The sequence below is a fragment of the Benincasa hispida genome, chromosome 2, assembly GCF_027475165.1.
Source record: "Benincasa hispida cultivar pf3 chromosome 2, pf3_genome.v1.1, whole genome shotgun sequence".
Taxonomy (NCBI): domain Eukaryota; kingdom Viridiplantae; phylum Streptophyta; class Magnoliopsida; order Cucurbitales; family Cucurbitaceae; genus Benincasa; species Benincasa hispida.
Window position 1 is genome coordinate 23,470,223 of NC_143479.1, and position 5,415 is coordinate 23,475,637.

At 33.0% G+C, this 5,415-nt stretch overlaps 1 long non-coding RNA gene across 2 annotated transcripts; it reads right to left on the reverse strand.

Annotated features, from left to right (window-relative positions):
- Positions 1–448: 448 nt before the first annotated feature.
- Positions 449–5,215, reverse strand: LOC120071789 (uncharacterized). 2 transcript variants are annotated; one of them, XR_005480345.2, is made up of 3 exons: positions 5,045–5,215; positions 3,295–3,404; positions 449–1,232 (listed from the first exon to the last, which is right to left on the reverse strand). It is a non-coding gene; the product is annotated as an uncharacterized LOC120071789 (long non-coding RNA). The 2 variants fall into 2 exon arrangements; XR_005480346.2 differs by lacking the exon at positions 449–1,232 and having other exon boundaries at positions 3,032–3,404.
- Positions 5,216–5,415: the final 200 nt, after the last annotated feature.

Consider the following 5,415-nt stretch of genomic DNA (forward strand, 5'->3'; position numbering starts at 1 on the left):
TAATTAGTTAAACATGCTAGATGAATCCATACTAGACACATTTACCTAACCGCATTATGCTTTATGGCTTACGCTAGGATGAATATTTAGTTTCCATCGTCTAACTAAACTTTCAATACAGTTTTCCCTAGGTCAATAGGAACAATACTATTTGTTATATACAATAAATCGCAAGCCTATCTTACCTTTTGTTTCATTCAAGATTAACCCATACTTTTATGCCACGTATTACAAGTCAATCTCTTAAGCATTCAATCATAAAATCCCAAGTAGTTTATCAGAAAATCAAGAGAAAATATGATTACAAAGCGATTCAATAAAAAAGGAAACTCATAATCAAGATATAAAGATTACATTTAAATAAAACTTCAAAGATTACATAGAGTTCAATCCAACATTCTCTAAACTAGAGAAAACCCTAGAACTTACCTTCCCACGGGATGAAGAAGACAAATCTGAGCTCCATTTCAACTAATTACATGATAGAAAGGAAGAAAATTATAAGTAGGAGAGGTAAGAAGATGAAGAAATGGGCTGGAGGGCCAATTGGAGGTGATAAATCTACCCAAAAACGAAGAAGAAATGTTTTATATAGTAGTTGCAGTGTCACAACGCTGCAATGCAATGTTACAACATTGTGAGGCCTCGCACGTGCCGCAACGCTACCCTATTTTTTAGCATTATGGAGGCTACTATCTTGTAGTGTTGTGCAATTCTCGGTTGTGTGTTGCTATGCTCCATCTAGGGGTATTTTCGTCCTTTCACATCCTTTTAAAGCCCAATTGCTCAAATTAGCTCTTAATTGGTCCAAATTAACCCCGAACAGCTCGTAATAACTGATTCCATCTCCAAGATACTCAATACCTATAAAATCATTAAATAAACACATTAAACATAGTAACGACCTAGAACTAAGAAGAGAAAAATAACACAATTTTGGTGCTATTAGAGACCCCATTTAATTTTACTGTTCCACAAGTCTCCAGGAAATCATGAATATGTTCATGAAGGTCCTCATTCAATGTTCCTCTAAATGCACCATCTCACGCAATTTGAATTAAACCAGGCTTTAATTCGAAATTGTTTGCATTTGTCAAATTCGATTCGAGGCTGTGACACAAGAACAGTTGGCTGGAAATAATCTCCAATGGTCATCGCATTCACTTGTTTTCCCATTGTGTCAAATTCAATTCTCAAAGTCCTCCCGACTCTTCTCAATATTTGTTCGATTTCTGGATCCAATGGCAAAATATTAGATCGACGATTTTGTCGTATACATCGAATACTTTAGACAAAATAAAAATAATTAAAATAAAATATAACCCAAATTAAGACTAACATCGTTTTCATAATATTAAACAAAAGTTATATTGTCAATTTTCGGCAATGACGCCAAAAGCTTGACAGGCACGCAAGTGTATATATCGTAGTAGTAAATCTTGAATGAGGTATCGTCCTCGAGGATTTGATTTGAAGAATTTTTTGCTAACTGTTGTTATTTATGAGCTAATTTTATTTGGACAATCAACAATTAAGGTTCATTATTGCAATTAATTAAATCAGAAAGAAAAACCAACAATTCAATGAGATAATGGATCTAGAATATTGTTCCGCTATGAAATTCCAATCAATTATTAACAGATGAATCAATTGTTTAGATCGAATGAGCCTGGAAGTCTATAATCAGGATATACTTTTCCAAACTCGACTTGTTCTATCATAATTATACCAAATTGAATCTCTTCCACATTGAAAATCATGTCGCATTATGTTCCTTCATTTTCAAACTCCATCATTCTCTAGTCATTCTCATGCATTATTGAATAATAGATTAATCAGTTAGTTCCAGCCAAACTTCTCTTTCTCAAATAGAAAATTCAGCATAACATACATTCGTTTAAGGATAAATCAAATATATGGGTTCACATGGAGGAATTAAAATTCAATCACCATATAATTAATTCAAACGTTAAAGTTTATTTAAGAAAACTCATAGCAATAACAACACCCTAGAATTGAGAGGCTTGGCTACTAATGTTTCTAAAAACAAAAGATTTAAAACAGAAAATCATCATGTAGGATAAGAAAGATAGAAAAATAGATGATGCAATCTCCCTTCACCGTATTTGTGACACAATCTCGATCTCTCAAACTTTCGTTGTTGATTTCCAAATCAATCTTAGTAATGGCTTGATTCTCTAGATGTCTCTCTTTAAATTAGGTTGAAATCTTACTGAGTTGTGACTTTTTTTTTTTTGTTCAAATGGCGCAGATCTCTTTTTAACATAGTGCTCACAGTGTAATTACATTGTATAGCAGCATTGCTACATTGCATAATGAGATGGATGCAAGCATCAATCGGAAGCGTTAGGTAGTGTAGCTAGGTTCCCTTGTTTATATGATTCTTTCTTTCAATGTAATAGAGCAGCATAGTTACGCTCCAACCTTATGCTCCCCAATTGTTTGATTATGCTTTTTAGTGTAACACTATGTTCTTGAAAGGGTAATTATGCTCAATCCAGGGGTAAAATGGTCATTTTATCCTTGAAATTTCTTACTCGATTTCCTACAATTAAACATAGACAACATTAACAATCTCAATTTAAGCATTAAACTACCTTAATTATAAGCCCAAAGAATGCACTTTTGGAGTGCATTTCACTACTTCTCTAATGATGATGATGATGTCATGCCATGCTTGCCAGTTTGTGAGACTAAGGAGGATCTCCAGCTTAAACCCGACAACATCCAGGTGATAGAGTTAGAGGTTAAAAGACCTCGTCCTATTCTAACTTTTAGTATTTCATATATCTTTTTAATTTTTCTCCTCTAGTTCTCATGAGTCTGTTGAGTTTTTTCTTTCTTTCAACCCTTTTGGGTCATTTGAGTCTTTTGATTTTTTTTTTTCTTTTTCCCTTTTTTCCCTAATTCCAAAAACAACAAATTCAACCTGTCTAGTTCTCTCCAAAAGATTAGGAGCCTTATAGGCTTAGCAAGCTATATCAACTCATCTAAGAAGGGACCAAAGAAATATGAGAATTTCTTTATACCTTGACAAAAGACAAGTCACGTCGATCAACCAACGTTAAAAATTTACGTTTCCTAAAGGTAGCCAGGTTTCAAATTTTACTACTTTCCTTTACTGCTTTTGTCACACCCCACCCCAGATTATCCTACCCAAACTAGGATGAACTGTAAACGATAGTAGCCCCCAAGCATGCAATGGAGTCTACCATCAAATTTGTCTTGAACTTAAAACTCAAGTTGAAAGAACTACATTACTTACACACTTACATAACCATGATCCTATTAAAAACTCCATGCTTGGCTACATATAACAACAAACTGATGAGTCGAATAGCAGCTTCTGTTCCTCTAATCCCCTATTGAAACTCAGAAGTAACCTGGTGGGAAAAAAATATTTTAAAAAGGTTGAGCTAAAAAATTGTCCAGTGAGTGGTGAGATTTTAGGAAAATAATTTGAGAAAATCATAATCATACTAGAGAGCGATACAGGTTCTGTAAATTGATTTAAAACATGGGCAACTTGAAAACTTAAGAGAGTTAACAAATATAGAATATCATAAACATATTCTTGCAATCATAAGCATAAACTGCAAATCGATATAAAACTTGAACAATTTAGAAGGTTGAGAATTATAGCATAAATTAAATCATAAGCATTCTTTTGCAAACGTGAACATGGACTTGTTAAAACCTTCACCAAACCTGTACCCAAACATGGTAATACTATATACGGAGGAGCTCGATGTATGTAGTAGAGAAACATGGTCATACTATACCTTGAGCAAGCTCCAGATGCATAGCAGAGCAAACATAGTCATACTAATTACCGAGCAACCTCAAGGTAAATAGTAGAGAAACATGGTCATACGTGCACGCATAGCAGTCCCCAAAAGGCAAACACCTCGACACACGACCCAAAGCCTATGTGTGTGCTGAAGTGGGTCTCAAATACACTATATATATCATAGCTATACTATAGAAACATATCCACATCAGTGTAGGGGGAAATCGCCATGGGTACAACGATCTAGTGGTTTGAAAACCACTTTAATCTTAAACACATGAATTTGTTCCTTTTGAAAATCTTGCTTTCACATATTTTGTAAATCGTTCTAAAAAGCATGTTCTTTCTTATAAAGATTTCATAACTTTAGAAATTCACATAAAACATATTTTCTCTAGAATACTCTAAAACATAAAATTTTGCTGATAGCATGACCTTACTTGAAAATCTTGATAATCATCTTCGAAAGTCACAAGATAAATCTTCTAAATTATTTTTTAAGATAAAATCATGGAATTCGCTACATTTTCTTGAACTCGCCGATGAATTTCTAAAACTATACATAAAAATAAATTTCATGAAATCTCGTAATATTTACTGAATAATAAATTTTATAAAATAAACCACTCTCGGTTTGCCCTGAAATATCAATTCAAATGTTGAATTGATATTTGAATTAATTTCAACCCTTAATTAACTTAATCCTTGAAATAATTTAGTTTTAGTCTTAATTTCCTTCAATCTTGTGGACTATTTTTGTATTTTCATTTAAACCCATTTTCCACTTTCCTGATTAAAAGAATCACACATGCAGAGTACTTCTCTTCCCACATGTACTTTTCTTCTCTCCTCTAGTGTCACTTCTCAATTTCTTGCTCTCTCACCACATATACCAAGAATAGCAAGTTTTCCCTCTCAACCTCTCTCTTCATGTGGAAATTTATGTTACTATTATTTTATTGTTCTTTTTCTAATATGTACTTAATTATTAACAAAGAATAAGTTTCGAAGAGAAAATTATTTACCAACCATTTCTTGGCCTCAAATTGTTATTCTGTTCTTCTAAATTGCTTGCTTTCCTCTACAAATTCATCAATCAATTTGTATCAATAACCATCTCAAACTCTCTATGTGATTTTGGGCCACACCCATGTCAAAAGCATATGCAATTGAAGAAAAATAGTATAGACCCAAACAATTCTATTTCAAAAATTCATTTCTTATAAAACTTACCAAAATATGTAGTCTTTATCTACCATTCTTCCAAAATCCTTCACGCCAACTTCTTGCTTGCTTTAGTTCTTCATCCATGATTTCTCCCTTTTTCTCTCTCCCCTTCATTCTCTCTAAAAACTTCCTCCATAAAATCCATCTTCTTCCCTACCTAAGCTCTTGCTCCCTTTCTTATTTCCTTTATGTTTTTCTTTCTCAAAATTTCAATTTAAAGATGTCTTATTATTTACTATTATTATTTTTTCCCACTTGCCATTACTCCATAAACCCATCTCACATGACACATGCCACCCAAAAACCATATTTGTGAAATTTCGGCTGATTTAGTTATTATACATTTATTTGTTTGTTCTTTTTAACAAAATAGCACA